General features: G+C 41.8%; 1 protein-coding gene across 1 annotated transcript in view; it reads left to right on the top strand.

Annotated features, from left to right (window-relative positions):
• Positions 1–17715, top strand: part of LOC132822385 (metabotropic glutamate receptor 7-like) — a 750094-nt gene that overhangs the window by 676665 nt on the left and 55714 nt on the right. The gene's annotated exons all lie outside the window — the stretch shown is intronic.

A 17715-nucleotide genomic window follows, 5' to 3' on the forward strand; every position in this document is an offset into this window, starting at 1 on the left:
CTTTTCCAGCACCACTCTAATCTAATGGATCATAGAACTGCTCTCTCATTAGAGAGACAGAGATTGTTGGTGGTTTAACTTGAGAGTCAGCACACCTCAGACGAAGGGAGAGGTTGAGAAGGAGAATCCTTCATGGTAATCTCAGCCAATGTGGGAATTGAACCCCTGCATAGGTATTACTCTGCATCACAAGTGTGCTGTCCGGCCAACTGAGCGAATTGACTCTCAATGATATGTGTTGCCAGTCAAGTAATAAACTCCAATGTTGGATAGTGTTAATATTAGAATTACTGAAGAGGAGTCAGTTTTGCTAATGTGCATAAATAACATCTGCACAAAAGATATTGAATGTTCGACATCGAAAGAGCAATGACCACAAGTTAATCTGTTTCAGCCTCGACTCCTACATTTACACCAAGATCAATAAGGTTGCCAATCACCCAACTAACTGAAGACAAATTAGTAATTGGAAGTATTTCACTAATATAATCACTGTAACTGATTGCTCCACTATTATTACTTTTTTCAATTGATTTGGAGGTAATAACAGGTAACACTGACTTGTGTCCAACATTGAGACATAACGGTAGAAGATAACCAAGCAAGCTGAGAACTCCAGTTTATCCTGACAGCATTGTGAGGTTACCCACATGCGATGGGATGTTACACTTGAAGAAAGCAGCTCCCACATTAGGTAAGGCTGGGTGTATACTTCACAGGTAGCAGCTTAAAATTAGTTCTTTACTTACTTTGACAGCCAACACTAGTTAAAGAATTGAATGACTTATACATTTTTTAAGTACATTGAAGATTCCGAAGCAGAAAACCAGAGTGACGTAAATGCTTTTTGCTCTCTAGCCTGATTTTTGTTTTTGTTACATTGATTCCTGTGTTGCCTTTTTCCTGGTTGGGAAGAGACCCATCTCCCAACCTGGTTAGGTCCAAGAGCTCTTAACATCAGCCTATTGATATCCAGCTACATCCTGCCAAAAAGCTGTGGTTTTGCAGATCCTTTGTTTCTCATTTTTCTCTCCTCCTCCTTTCTTCTCTCTGTCTAGTTCTCTATCTTTCTCTGAGTCCCATTCTGATCTGAGATAGAATAGGTTAGCAGCCAACTAGAGGGGCATAACTAGAAGGACAAATTATTTATTATTATCTATTGCCTTTTGGAAGGAGGGGTCTATCTCTTTTTTTTAGCGCAGAAATACCTATTGGACATGATTTCGAGTGACAGATGATAGATATTGTTTGGAATTCTAATTCTATGGTTGGAAATGAAAGATCTTTTTAGTGCTTTGAATTTTAAGGAAATGCAATTGATACCATGGGATGCCGATTGTGCTGTGAGAGATGAGCTAATGCCGCAAGTCATTCGTTAGAAAGTCTATGGCAATCTCAACTCTAAGGGATTTTTCATGGCAGGTTTCTGTAAGCGGGACATCCAAATGGTGCAGCATCTGCTCTGGGTTACTTGTGTGAACTTGTGTGTCTACTTAGTGCATTTGATTGAAGAGACATCAATGAGCATCACGGCATTCGTACCAGGAAGTGTCAGTCAGAATAATGAACACAATATGAAACAGATACAGAAAATGACAAGTTAAAAAGAAAGTTACTTTTTAAAAGACTTCTCCAGCAATATTTAAAACCTGAAGAACGAGGTTCTATTGGTGGGCGGCACGGTGGCACAGTGGTTAGCACTGCTGCCTCACAGCGCCTGAGACCCGGGTTCAATTCCCGACTCAGGCGACTGACTGTGTGGAGTTTGCACGTTCTCCCCGTGTCTGCGTGGGTTTCCTCCGGGTGCTCCGGTTTCCTCCCACAGTCCAAAGATGTGCGGGTCAGGTGAATTGGCCATGCTAAATTGCCCGTAGTGTTAGGTAAGGGATAAACGTAGGGGTATGGGTGGGTTGCGCTTCGGCGGGTCGGTGTGGACTTGTTGGGCCGAAGGGCCTGTTTCCACACTGTAAGTAATCTAATCTAATACATCCTCATGTTAATTGCCAATGTCAGAAAAGTCATTTGGCAACAATTAAGACTTATCATGCTAAAAGCAAGTGGTTAGCATGGAAAAACTTGACATAAACAACAATGAGCACTATTAGTCTCAATATTATTTTTGTAACAAAATCTGTGCTAATGTAGTAAGTTACATAATAAAGCTTTGAAATAATCAAATGGGGAAACTTGTGCTTTAAGATAATATATTGTTTATTCATGTGTACAGAAGGTTACCCGGATGGCTGCAAATTCACCATAGCATTTTAAAGTATGCTTTAAATAGTTGTGTAGTCAGCACAGTATATGTGATCAAAAGCATCCATCTTCTGTACATTGCTAGCAACTTCTGAAGGAGAATTATATCCTGCAGACAGCATTAAAATTTAAGTGCACCACTTTATGATGATATTAGAATGGTTGGATGTATTTCTATGCATTTTCATACAATCGTTACTCTAGACTCAACTCGTGGGAAATTAATTGCTAAGCTAAATGCATTAAAGTCTCATGTCTCGTCAGACAAGCTAAGCTGTGTTCATTCTGTGGTGCAAATTGCACACGGTGTGCATGTGGGACCAATATTTGGGTCTAAACTCACACTTAACTGCCAGTGTTTGACAGACTTTTACAGTGTTATGTTTTTCGTGAACAGATAATTATCCACTTGTATGAAAACAGTGACATGTTGCTGCTGAGAGAGATTAGTCACTTATAGAAGATCATGCAGGGTCTCTATAGAGAAGTTCTGTCTGATTCAATCATCAAGTTTGAGCACAGGGACAGGTAGCTGCTTATTTAGACCAGAAGACGATAGGAGCAGAAATTAGGCCATTTGGCCCATTGAGTCTGTTCCGCCACTCAATCATGGCTGATAGGTTCTTCAACTCCATTTTCCTGTTTTCTTCCCGTAACCTTTGATCCCCTTGGCATCCAAGAACTTATCTATCTCTGTTTTAAATATACTCAATGATCTGGCCTCCATAGCCCTCTATGGCAATGAATTCCACAGATTCACGACTCTCTGGCTGAAGAAGTTTATCTTTATCTCCATTCCAAAGGGTTTTCCCTTTACTATAAGGCTGTGCCTTTGGATTCTTGTCTCTCCTACCATTGGAAACATCTTCCCAACAACACCTCTGTCCAGGCCATTCAGTATTCTGTATGTTTCAATCAGATCGAACCTCATGCTTCTAAATTCCGTTGAGTGTAGTCCCAGAATCCTCAAATGTTCTTCATATGTTAAGCCTTTCATTCCTGGGATCGTTCTCATGAGTCTCTTCCGGACCCACATCCTTCCTGAGGTATGGAGCCCAAAATTGCTCCCAATACTTTACGTGTTCCGACCAGAGCCTTTTGCATCCTCAGAAGTACATCTCTGCTTTTATGTTCAAGTCCCCTCAAGATGAAAGGCAACATCATACTTAGCTTCTAACTAAACCTGCAAGTTTAACTTAAGAGAATCTGGACTAGGACTCCAAAGTCCTTTTGCACCTCAGATTTCTGAATTTTCTCTCCATTTAGAAAATAGCTCATGTCTCTATTCTTCCCACCAAAGTGCATGACCTCACACTTTCCCATATAGTATTGAGGTGGCAGATAAAATACAATCTGTCCCTCCACCTGTCTTAGTATCATCTGCAAACTTAGCCAGAATGCCCTCAGTTCCTTCATCCAGATTATTAATGTATAAAGTAGAAAGTTGTGGTCCTCACACTGACCCATGTGGAACACCATTTGTCACTGGCTGCCATCCTGAGAAGGACCCTTTTATTCCCACTTTCTGCCAGACAGCCAAGCTTCTATCCATGCTAGTACCTTGCCTCTGACACCATAGGCCCTTATCTTACTCAGCAGCTTCGTGTGCGGCACCTTGTCAATAGCCTTCTGGACGTCCAGCCATTGACTCTCCTTGGTCTGACCTGCTTATTACCACCTCGAAGAATTCTAACGGATTTGTCAGGCATGACCTTCCCTTGATGAAACCATGTTGAATTGATCTTGTTTTACCATGCACTTCTAAGTATTCAAAAATCTCATCCTTCACAATGGACTCCAAACGCTCACCAACAGTTGAGGTCAGGCCAATTGGCCTATAATTTCCAATCATTTGCCTCACACCCTTCTTAAATATGGGGGGTTACATTCACTTTTTTTCCAGTCCAATGTGACCCTCCCTGACTCCAGTGATACCTGAAAGCTCACTACCAAAGCCTCTACTTTCTCTCCAGCTATTTCCTTCAGAACTCTAGGGTGTAGCCCATCTGGTCCAAGTGATTTGTTCACTGTCAGATCTTTCAGTTTTCCTTCGACCTTCTCCTTGGTGATGGCCACTGTACTCATGTGTGCACTGACCTCCCCATAACTCTCTTGAATTTATGGGACAGTACTAGGTCCTTCTACCGTGAAGACTGATGCACTCATTCAGTTCCTTCGCCATTTCTTTGTTCCCCATTACTAGTTCTCTGGTGTCATTTTCCAGTGGTCCAATGCCCACTTTTGCCTCTCTTTTTCCCTTTGTATATCAAAAGAAATACTTGCAATCTTCCCTAATATTACTGGCTACCTTACCCTCATATTTAATCTTCTCCCTCCTTACTTCTTTCTTCATTGTCCTCCATTGGTCTGCAGTGATGCATGTCATTTATTATAAACCAGACCGAGTCTCCTCAAAATATTTTAAGAAGATAGTATAGACCATATTTTTTTCTTATTTTAGAGTTAAATGTAAGATGTTGCTTTCCATTGGTCAAACTATTCAGTTAGCAGGCGGCTCAGTGGCACAGTGGTTAGCACTGCTGTCTCACAGCACCTGAGACCCGGGTTCAATTCCCGACTCAGGCGACTGACTGTGTGGAGTTTGCACGTTCTCCCCGTGTCTGCGTGGGTTTCCTCCGGGTGCTCCGGTTTCCTCCCACAGTCCAAAGATGTGCGGGTCGGGTGAATTGGCCATTTCCCGTAGTATTAGGTAAGGGGTAAATGTAGAGGCATGGGTGGGTTGCGCTTTGGCGGGTCGGTGTGGACTTGTTGGGCTGAAGGGCCTGTTTCGACACTGTAAGTAACCTAATCTAATCTAATCTAACTCTTTTCTTTACATTGCAGTTAAAATATAGTCAAAATAAAGAAAAGAATGAGCTTAACTGTAACTATATTGAAACGCTTAATAAAATAACAGATATACTAATTAACTGTCCAGTATAGTAACATCCCATAAGCACACCCTTAACAAAGACGAATTCAGGAAAACGGATTGTCTCTCATGCATTCCTAGCACCAGGAAGAGAACCCCAGCTTTTAGCTGTAGCAGAGAGAGGAATAAGGCTTCCACATCCAGTGTCTAGACCTCAGCAACTGCAGAAAGCTCAAACTCAAAATCCTGGTTCTGTGAGAGCTTGACCGCAGCTGTTCACACTGCTTCTACTGTTTCAACCTTAAAAAAAAAATAACCCAAGGCCTTTCCAACTGTTTACTTTATTGGATTCAAGTTGACAGCTCCATGCCTCTGTCTTAAAACCTCTCCTCCAAAAGAAAGGGCACTTCTTAAAGCCATAGTATCATAAGTACCTAAAAACAATTTAATGGGCAGCACAATGACCTCAGCTTTGCTCATCAGGCATCCCTGCAAACTGGAGGCCTGATTTTGAATCTAAGCCACGGTCTGATAAAATGAAATGATTTGGAATTAATTTGTCAACCACCTCTTCACCAGGATGCTGTTTGAGTTTGGTTTTATATTTGAAGAAAAAGAAAATCTTGCCAAACCATTCATATTCGAGAGATGTTAAACAGTCAAGCACTGGATTAATGACATGTCACGGTAAAGTTATGATTCTTGTTGTATTGCCCTTTCAGATATAGCGACCACAGCTATATCTGAAAGGGCAATACAACAATAGGAAAAGGCAGAAAATAGGAATACCTGTAAAACATAAAAAATGTGACCCCCAACCATTTTTAATTAAGTTAAATCCAATTCATCAAGATTTTAGTTACCTGTCAGAACTTTTAAATATCTGGCTGGTGTCACATTTTGCCTGATAATATGCCTGTAAACTGCATTGAAACAGTTAGTCAAGTTCCAGGTTGCTATCTGTAAACCAATTAAAAAGTCTGTCATAGCAGGAAAATAAGAATCAGTCAAAACTTCATGGAACATATTGTCAAAAAGTCTGAACATTCAAAGATGCTGGGGAGCCAGTTTGTCCATTCTTGTCTGAGAAGAATATATTTTTTTCTGCAAGTGTGTCATATTGACCTGTAACTATTTAATTCTAGAGTTTCCTGGAACCTGAACAAAAAATGTCTTTGCAAGTGAGGTATAGTAAACCCCTTTAAAGAAACAAAGACATTGTATGCTGGAGGAACACAGCAGGAATGGTAGCATCCGTTGAGAGCAGAATAGAGTTAATGTTCTAATTCAGTAACTCTGCTTTTCTCTCAACAATGTTGCCAGATCTGCTCTATATCTTCAATACACACTGATTTTGTTTCAGATTTTCTAAATCTGCAGTTCATTTTTTCCTTAATGAAATTTGCCTTGAATAAATGGAAATCTGTACCTCAGTGTTCAGAAAGCAAGCTTGATTTACTTCAAGCACTGTCAGTTGTACAAATGCATGGCTGTCAGCATCTGGTAGATCCAAACTGGGAAAGGTCCTGTTCTGAGGTGGCCGCATGCCTGGATATCACTGAAGAAAATAGAACACAAAGGTGTTGAAAAGGCATTTTAAAAAAAAATCTCATGGGTAACGTAGAAGGGGCCAGACAGACAGAGACCATTTATTTCACACAAATGTTTATGCTGTCCATGATATTCCTTCCACTTCCCCTATCACTTTGACAGCTTAATCTTTCATTCTTTCCTTCTTTCCTTCTATGTGTGTGCCTAGCTTCTCCTTAAATGTTACCCATGCTGTTCACATCAATGATTTTCTGAGTCCTCATCCTCACCACTCACAGAGTAAAGAGGTTTCGCCCAAATTCCTTCCTGAATTTTTTAGTGACTATCTTAAATTAATGGCCTTTGGTTTGTTAAGACGGTTCTACGTCCCCGTGTTCGTTTTCGGAGGAATGAGACACCGGGTCAGATTCTAAGAAACAGACTGCTTTATTCGAGAGAGAATCGGTTACAGCTAGACATTTGTCCAGCTGGAGAAGGCGTTCTGACCCCTTTGTTCTAAGTTGTTTATTCTTATACCCCCCTTATCCCTGCACCGTTCCCTTATTTGGTAATGAACGGTTTTTGCAGTTTGTCATTGGCCCCAGTCTCTTATCAGTGTTTGACCATGCCGTATTTGGCTATCAGTTAGCTCAACTTGTTATGTGCCAGATGGCCCCCTTTGTTCTGTTTTCTCAAGTTTTACTGCTCCTTCAGTACTTTTCCACTGGTTCAGTTATCTCTCTCAGACCTCGTGTCTGTTTCCCCCTCTGGGGCCTCCTGGGCACCTCAGCCTGAGAGCTATTTCTATCTAACATTTTAGTGTTACATCCATCTTACATTTGCCCGAGTGTTAATCCTACCTAACAGGTTGTGGAAACATCTTACCTCTATCTACTTCACCAAACCATTTCACGCTCTTAATGAACTCATCAGCTCATTCTTTTTTAGAGGAGGGTACCCAGCCTTTTCAGTCTTTCCTGATCATAGTAACTCCAAAGTTCTGGTGTTAGCCTTCTAACTTGTCTCTGCATTTTTTTCCAGTGATCCTTTATCCTTTTTATAATATGGAGACTGGAACTGTTTTAGTACTCCAGGTGTAGTCTCAATAAGACTCTGTCCAAGTTCAACATAACAACTTGTATGATCCTCCTTACACCCAAGTGTCTTATTTATTGTTTCTTTCATCCTGCATTATTACTTTAAGGAGAGATCTATTTAACAGCATTCACAAGCTTTCTCTTGTCCATGTGTCTATATTGAGTCATTAGTTTTTTTTGTTATCTCCTGACAATCGAGAAAGAGAATGGTTCACTCACCTATCAGATATTATGGAAGCTTAGCATGCCATCATTCACAAAATCACTTGCAAACCATCACAATTATTGAAAGTTGAATTGGCAGTGAAGGCTATTATAGCCACCCTCCTTTCTGTTAATTTTTATATCGAACTTGAAAGCCTGCCTTCCCAAATAAAGCAATCGAACAGCGTGGTACTGGAATGACCTATCATCATCACTCCCCCCCCCCCAACACCACCATCCCCCCAGCCCCACCCCTCTCCCATTCATCTCTCCGCCCCTTTGGGCCACCCTCATTCCTGATGAAGGGCTTATGCTCGAAACGTCAACTCTCCTCCTCCTTAGATACTGCCTGTCCAGCTGTGCTTTTCCAGCACCACGCTCTTCGACACTGAGCTCCAGCATCTGCAGTCCTCACTTTTTCCCAACTAAAGCAGCCATGCCAGCAAGTGAAAATTCACCTGACGAAGGAGTAACGCTTGTGATTTTAAATTAACCTCTTGGACTGTAACCTGGTGTTGTGTGACTCCTGAGCAAGAGAGATGATGCAGAACCCTCTGCGCCACAGTGAAAATGAAGTTAAAGGAATCGTTCCTTACCACCATGAGTCGTCGTGATTGTAGGGACCTTTGCGTAGAAAAGAATGACAGAAGGTTGATCTGATATAAGATTTTGAGAGAGTTTGATAGGGGAGATGTAGTGAAAGTATTTTCACTTTTACAAGAGAGTAAAATTAGACCTTCAGAAAATAAGATGGTAATTCATAAATCCAAGAGGGAATTCAACAATATCTTATTATCTGAAGTCTTAAACAAAATATCAGAGGGACTTTACAGGAGTGCTGTGTATAAAAATTTGCAATGGAGTCACGTAAGGCAGCACCGTGGCTCAGTGGTTAGCACTGTAGCCTCACAGCAGCAGGGTCCCAGGTTCGATTCTGGCCTCAAGTGACTGTGTGGAGTTTGCACATTCTCCCCATGTCTCCGTGGGCTTCCTCTGGGTGCTCTGGTTTTCTCCCACAGTCCAAAGATGTGCAGGCCAGGTAAATTGGCCATGCTAAATTTCCCATAGTGTTAGGTGCATTGGTTAGAGTGAAATGGGTCTGGGTGGGTTACTCTTCGGAGGGTCGATGTGAACTGGTTGGGCCGAAGGGCCTGTTTCTACACTGTAGGGATTCTAATCTTCTAATCTAATCAGAACACATGACCCCAACCTTGCTCAGAGAAGATTTCAAAGAGCACCTTACAGTGAAACAGAAAGCAAAACAAGTCGTCTTGGGGTGGAATTCCAAAACATAGGACCTGGTTAGTTGAAGCACATCTGCCATTGGTAGTGGAATTAAAATTGGAGATGCACAAGAAACCAGAATTAGATCTGCATAGATACCTGGCGAGCAATATGCTTGGAGGTTTTCAGAGGCAAGGAGGAGTGACGCAGGAAGGTATGTGAAAGGAAGAATGCAAATTTTAAAATTGAGGTCAGCAACCAATTGGTGATGGTGAATTAGAGTTTAGTCCGTATTGGAATTTTTCCCAAGTTGGTGGCAACATGGTAGGTCATTGGAGCCCGTCCATTCCAGGCCACCAGCTGCATTTTCTCTTTGTAATTTTCATCTTTTTTTTCTCCTCGTCTTTCTTCCTTTCTTCTTCATCTGTGAGGCAGGAACAGTGTCAGCAGGGCGATGGCATTCAGATAGCATTGGTAACGTGGGTTGGGACTGTTAGCAGAACTGATTGTGCCCCGAACCGGGATTCCCTGCCGCATTAACGTCTGGAACGAGAATACCTGGCTGTGATAGTACAGAGCCTGGAATCTTGGCCATTGCGGTGCCTAGAATGGGGGTTCTGGCAGCACTAGGACTCTTGGCAATGTCAACGAGTCAGCAGGGCCAGGGTCTCCCTGGGCTCTGGTGTCGTCGTTGTTCCAGGAGCAGGACTTCTTGAGGACCATAACACCTTACAAAAGACCTTGCAGAAGCCATAAAGCTGTGCTTGAAACTACAGTTTGAACAGAAGATGAACTCTTATACAAGTAGTTTCTTTTTACCCTTATTGAACCTAAAATTGTGCCTGATTGTGGTAACAAAACACATTTCACTGTATCTTCAGGATGTAGGTGACAATAAATAAACCATTCATCATTCATCATTCAGATAACCTCAAGGTTACGGTGGTGGAATCTGGGAGACCAAGCAGGAATGCATCAAAATAGTCAAATCTGAAGGTTACAAATGCATGGATGAGGGATTCAGAAAAACATAAGCCTCCTCAGCATTGAAGTCAGCTCAGGTTAGTGAAGGAAATAATTGGCCTCGCTTATAGGATGTGGGCAGATTGCTGGCAAGTCTATCATTTGATGTCCATCTCTAATTATCCTTGAGAAGATGATGATGAGCTGCCACCTTGACTTACTGGAGTCCATGTGGTGCACATACCCAAAATGCTGTTGGGTATGGAGTTTCAGGTTTCTGACCCAGCAGCAGTGAAGTAATGATATAGTTCCAAGTCAGGATGTTGTGGAGCTTGAAGACTTTTCAGGTTGTGGTATTCCCAAGTATCTCTTTTCTTTACTCTTTTCAGGTGGTAGTGGTTATGATTTGGAAACTGGCTGTACTATGTTTTGTAAATAATGCACACTACTGCCTATGCCTACTGGTGATGTAGTAGGTGAAGGCTTAAACTGGTGAATCAAGTGTGGATCAAGCAGGCTGCTTTATTCCTGGATGGTATCAAACCTCGTGGTGTTGCAATTGCACGCATCCACAGAATGGAGACAATTCCGTCACATTCCTGATTTGTGCCTTGTACATGATGGGCAGGCTTTGAAGAGATGGGGATTAAGTCATTCCCAATTACATTCCTAACCTTTGACCTCCTTTGGTAGCCATATTATTTGTGTTTGATCCAGTTTGGTCTTTGATCAATGGTAATGCCCCAGGACATTGATAATGCAAGATTCAGAATATCATTGGCAGGTGGTTAAACGCTTTCTTGTTGAGTTGATCATTCCCTATCACAAATATTGCTGACCGCATTTTACCCCAAGCTTGAACATTGTTAATGATTTGCAGCATGTAAGAACAAACTACTTCAGTATATTAGGAGTTGTGAATCCTACTGAACACTGTAATGATCTATGAGAAGCCCTATTTCTGACATTTTGATGATGAGAGAATTCATTGATGAAGTAGTTGAAGATGGTTAGGCCTAGCCTGAGGAACTCCTGTAGCTGTGTCTTAGAGCTGACATGACTGATCTCCAACAACCATCCTTTTTTGTGCTTGTTAAATTCCAAGCAGTTGAGAGTTTCCGAGATTCCTATTGATTGTGCCAGGATCTTCAGGTCATATTTGATGAAAGACTCATCTCAAGGGCAGTCACTCCAACCTCATAGCTAAACTAAGCTTTTTGTCCATTCTGGGACCATATGCCTCTCACAAAACTGAACGTTGTTCTGTAGCTTATTACTGACTAAATGTTATTTAATTGCGCTGTCATTAACACCTTCCATCGCTTTGCTGCAGATCAAGAGTAGACTGATGGGGCAATATTATCTGGTTTGAATTCACCCTTTTATTATGGAAAGGACATACCTAGACAAATTTCAAACTCCAGTAGGCACTAATGTTGTAGCTGGATGGGAACAGCTTGGACACAGTCAGATTGTCGCCAGGTTTGCTAGCCTTTGCAGTGTACAGTACCTTCAACCCTTTCTTGCTGTTAGCTGGAGTGATGCAAGGAATCTAAGTTGAATCCAAATAGCACTTCAAGCTCATCCCTCACATTTGTGATGTCCCAGACAGCTCCATTATTGAGAATGCAGAAGGGGGATATGTCTGGAGACCCTTCTTCAGGTTAATTCTTAGATTCTCCAGCACCATTCACAATTGATTGTGGCAGGACTGCAGAGGACTGATCTCATCCATTGGTTATGGAATCTCTATGGTCTGTCTGCGTTGGTTTTGCTGGTTAACCTGCCTGCAATCCTGTTTTGTGTCTGGGGTTTATTTTTAGCATATGCCTGGTGCTGCTCTTCACATGCTGCCCTCATTAAATGTAGATTGATCACTGGACTCGATGGTAATGATGGAGTAGATGATGTGCTGATTCACGAGGTTACAGATTGTGGTTGAACGTTACACGTTACAGAATTTATTTTTTGAGTTGCTAAGTCTGTCCTGAATCCATCCCAGTAATATTGCCACATAGCATGAAAGATGGTATCATTAATGTGAACTTGAGGCTTCATTTCCATAATGACTGTGTGATGGTCACCCTTACCAAGACAGTGGTCAAATGTTTATCTCCATTTCAAATACAGCATAAAGGTTGTGAGCAATTTATATTCTTCTGGATGGATTTGGAAATACGTTTGAATCCAAGTTACCATGACACAGTGTGGCACAGATTCATTTAAGGGGATACTAGATAAAGATATGACAGAGAAAGGAGAGAGAATAATTCTGTGAAAGGGTTGCTGATAGGAGGCATGTGACAAGTCAAAATGCCAGTATGGTCCAATTGTTGTATGTTGAGGATTCTATGTGCTTTCTTTCAAATTTGAGAGGTAGGGTGGGGTGAGGTGAGACCATCGCCAATGTATTGATGTTTGACACTGCCTATGCACACACCTAACATTGCAGTGAGCATATATTACCTGTTATTGCTCTGTTTTAGTTCAAAGGTTTCTATTGCTGTGATAAAAGAAATCATAAAACGTAATTTTGAAATTAATGTACTCTGTGATGGTGCCTGAAAGCGAACTGAAATTGCCACAATAGACCTGTATGTACTTAAGAGGAAGCACAGTTGCTATGACCACCATCACCATTAAGAAGAATAACTCTTTTAATGTGCCTGAGATGTTACGCGATTTCTGATTTTAAAAGCATCTTTGCCTGTAAGCGCCTACATTTGTTAAGTGTCATTCGGTGGCAACAGTTGGTTGGAATTCAGTGCTGGGTGAGGAGGACAAGATTTGTTTTTTAGTCCTGTCAGAGAGCTACTCATATATTGCACATGTGAAAAAAAATGCAAGAAGGCTTGAAGATCTGAAGTGTGAAGCAAAGAAGGTACAAAGCATCATTTATTCAGAAGTTGGGTTATAGAGCTTGGGGAGACATTTGCCCCAGACATGGCAAATAACAGGGAACTGGCACCCTGCTTGGCAGACAGGGACCTAGAACTCTTGATGGAGTGGTGACTCAGAGAAAGAACATACCCAAACCCCTGGACTGATAGCAGAGGCGCCCTAGGCTGTAGGCACATGGTGCAGAGGCAAGATGACACAGATAGACAACAAAACGTCCCTTGACTGATTATTGCTGCCAACCATGCCAAGCTGCCTGCCTCAGTGTCTGTGGTAAAAGGCAAGTCACGGCAGAAATACTGTGATCCTTTAGCTAAGGGACAAAGCTCTGAAAGGCAAGAGGTAGGTAAGCATCTAGGTGGGTACTTAGTGAACGAATACTTAGAAAGTAAGAGAGCAGTCCTGAGATTCAGCCTTGTCCAATCCGGAGTTGGATGCCTGCCCCTGTCCACAGTGGCAGTATTCCAATGATAATTACCAGTGCGTTCCAAGTGGACCTAACATGTGCCATAAGGGTGCAGAGATACCTATCATTGCCAGCGTCCAGCGATATGGAGTGTGTGCTGCTGTTTGCCTTGATCTATTCCACTGGTACTGAGGATTCAAGGTGGAGAACCAGAGTAAGCAGCAAGCTGGAGTCACCAGGTATTCACTCTGACTGTCGTGTCGGGAATTCTCAGCATCTTGTTTCTATCCTGCAGGTAGTAGATTAAAAGATTACATATTAATGAGGGTGACATTATTGATAATTATACAGTGCAATCTCTTAGAACTACGTGTTCCACATGACTGCCAAGCAATAATAACCTCCGACATGCACAAAGACTGACAACTCCATGTGGCTTTCCATAGCACTACCATCAGTAATTCCCCCATTTTCAACATCCTGAGGGCTACTATGGACAAGAGACATATCTGAACCTGCTCACTGAATGTCATGGTTATTCCATCTGTGACTGAGCATTCTGTGATGAATGTCTCACTTGCTAGGTTACCGCCATCTAAAATGCGCAACTTAGAAACATGATGGAATATTTACTCGCAAAATTCACATCGTCCAGATAAAGTGGTGTAGTGGATTGATACTTCACCCAGTAAGCTAAGCCTCCATCCCTACAGAAACCCATAACATTCATGCAGGAATACAGGGACTTCAGGTACATTGGAATAGAGGCACTTTGAACTTCCCCTCCAATTTTTAAAAATTTATTTGAAGGAGGTGGGTATTGTTGACTATCTCAGTATTTATTGTCCATTCCTAATTTCCCTTCAGAGGTTGGTAGTCCCTCTTGAAGCACTGCAGTCTATGCATGGGGGTATAATAGTCCATCCCCAAGTGCGATTCGGAAGGGAGCTCCAGAAATTTTATTGAGTGACAGTGAAGGAATGGTTTTATACTGTGAGGTCAGGATGATTTGTGGCTTGGAGGAAAACTTGCAGATTGTGATTTTTCTTGCATTTGCTGCCCTTGTCCTTCTAGATGGTAGAGGTTGTGGGTTTGGAATTGCTGTTAAAGGAGCCTGGGTGTTTTGCTACATTGTCTCTTTTGTGGGGACACACTGCTGCCAATGTTCATTGGAGATGGAAGGAGTATGTATGGAAGACGGTGGATGTGGTGCCAATCGAGCAGGCTGTTGTGTCTTGGCTATGTTAAGCTTCTTGAGCATTAATAAAGCTGCACTCATCCAGATAAGTGAAAGCATTCCTTCTTAGAAATGCCAGGCAATGACCATCTCAAATAAACAATCTAACCATTCAATGGTGTTACCATCAATAAAGCCCCCCCAAACCTTGAAGATGGTTAAACCTAGGGCATTACCCTGAGAAATGTCTGCTGCAGATGCATGGGATGAAGAGATTGACTTCCAACAACCACGACCATCTTTCTTTGTGCTAGATATATCTCCAGTCTCTCTCTCTCTCTGTCTCTCTCTCTCTCTCTGTCTCTCTCTCTCTCTGTCTCTCTCTGTCTCTCTGTCTCTCTCTCTCTCTGTCTCTCTCTCTCTCTGTCTCTCTCTCTGTCTCTCTCTCTGTCTCTCCCCTTTCTGATTTGGGCATATATTACTGCTTTGTCAGTGTTGTGGGGGCTAAAGTGCGAGACAAGCTACCCAACTGCATTGTGGGAATGGCTTCATCGCAACACATGGAAGACTACAATAACAACAGCCACCATCACCACCTCCAAAGCAACCGTAGGCGGCATGTTGGCATAGTGGTTAGCACTGCTGTCTCACAGCGCCTGAGACCCGGGTTCAATTCCCGACTCAGGCGATTGACTGTGTGGAGTTTGCAAGTTCTCCCCGTGTCTGCGTGGGTTTCCTCCGGGTGCTCCGGTTTCCTCCCACAGTCCAAAGATGTGCAGGTCAGGTGAATTGGCCATGCTAAATTGCCCGTAGTGTTAGGTAAGGGGTAAATGTAGGGTATGGGTGGGTTGCGCTTTGGCAGGTCGTGTGGACTTGTTGGGCCGAAGGGCCTGTTTCCACACTAAGTAATCTAATCTAAAAAAAAAGATGCATTAAAGCGAGTCTTGATATGGGCACTGTTGTGGACCCCCTCAAAACATTTCAAACAAATCGCCTGGACCCTAACTTTGCTATTTGTTTTAAGCAGGTGTAAGGTGGATATTCCAGGCGTGATGCAGCTGGTCCAACCACATAGTTTTAAACAAAACGGAATTTATTTGTAAGATTACCAAATGAAACACAAACAAAACAGAACAGAATATATAAAATAACTTAACTTATCCGAAAATCCAATGGATCATCCCAACTGAATGATACCGTTCCATTGGCACAAAAGCTAAAATCAAACACAGGGTTTTACAGGAGAAATGTCAGAGAGAGCAGACCAGCTGCATTGGGTCTAACAGCATCACAACTCACTAGCAGCCTTGAACAGCCAGACTGCTTGCTAAAACCAAAACCAAACTGGAGAAGAGCTGAGCCGGGAGAACTGATAACTCCCCTTTCATTGTCCAGTTTTTTTTAAACTCGATAGCCTGTTGCCTGAGGCAGTATCTGCTAACTATAATCAAACTGGCCCTAAAACTCTTTAAACCTAGACCTCCTGGAGTCTCTGTGGTTATGAACCCTCTTGAAAAAAATATCCAAGGAAGGCACAACCTTGTTAAAGGAGCAGCATCCTCACAGCAGTAATTCACAAAATGGTTTAAATCATGTATTTAGTACAAGTACACAATCCTTTATCCAAAATGCTCGGGACTAGCTGGTTTTTTGGAATTCTGAATTTTTCGCATTTCGGAATAAGTGACAGTTCAACAGTGAAATTTTTAAAAAGCCTTATCGAATAGCAGACTCACTGAGTGGAACGGACCCTGAGACAGAATTGAGACCTGCCAGTGTTGGGCCACCCCCACCCCTCACACACACACATCGCACCTGAGTGACACACATCGAATGGATGTGAAGTTGGGTTAACTGTTTGCAAGCCAAACAACTTTGTTAATGAGATAAAAATTTCATAAAAAAACCTTCGGATTTTAAGCTTTTCAGACTTTGGATAAAAGGTTGTCTACCTTTACCTTACTATACGGTTCCTTCTCCCTTGATGTGATTTTCAGTCCAAGCAATAGAAATACTGTGAAGGGTGGATGCAAGACTGGTGATTAATTGGATTTTTAATAGATCAAGTGAGAAGGACATTGTGTGAGACCTGAGACACTGTTTTATTCAATCTTTGGTAAGTGCAAAGACTATGATGGGTACTGTAGCATAGTAGATATATTTCCAGATTATAAATTCCAAGATCTTGGCGAAAGATCTAGTGAGGCCAGTTTGTGACCCATCATGGCAGCTTTGGAATTTATATTCAATCTGAAAGAAAAACGTAGCATTACCTATGGTGATCATAAAATGACTGGATTATTGTAAAAGGCTAACTGATTCACTAGAACTTAGAATTATTACAGTACAGAGGGGAGAGTTTGGCCTGTTAAGCTCATGACCAGCTTTCTATGAGAGCAACTCAGTTAGTTCTATACTCCTGCCATTTTTAAGCAGGCCCACAATAAGTTTCTCGTCAGATCTTTATCCAATTTCCTTTGAAAGCTAATATTGCATCAGCCTCCACCATACTTTCAGGCAAACCATTCACTATATAAAGGTTTTGTCAATAAGCTTAAACTGGTGACTTCTGGTTCTTGGCCCTGTCATTTTAGCGAATGAAATCTGCTCTCCTTACCTTGTCATACCTATAAGTGACTCCAAAACCACAACAATATGATTGATAGCTATGTACTGTCTGAAATGGCCTAAAAGGTATTCAGTTGTAGTCAAGAAGATGGCTTACTGCTCCCTTCTCAAGAGCAGATAGTGATGGTGAACAAACATTGACTTTGGTGATGCTCACTTCCCATAAATAAGTAAAAATGGGAAGGGATATGTCTTTCAAAAATGGAGTAAGTTAGAACTTCTGACTTTATCGAGGTAAATGACATTTCTCCCAGTATTTGAATGAATCAGAGTGTGTCTTTCACAGTAAACATAATCAGGAAGAGATGATTAAAATATGGAATTACCTGTGTGTTTCCCAGGTAAAAGTGAACAATCTGAAAATGAGAATGTTATTTACAGATGCATTTGTGTTTGAATACATTTGCCCTGAAACAATTGTATCAATTTAAATTCATCTAGAAAATGGTGATTTGAACAA

Source organism: Hemiscyllium ocellatum, chromosome 14 (genome assembly GCF_020745735.1).
Source record: "Hemiscyllium ocellatum isolate sHemOce1 chromosome 14, sHemOce1.pat.X.cur, whole genome shotgun sequence".
Lineage (NCBI taxonomy): Eukaryota > Metazoa > Chordata > Chondrichthyes > Orectolobiformes > Hemiscylliidae > Hemiscyllium > Hemiscyllium ocellatum.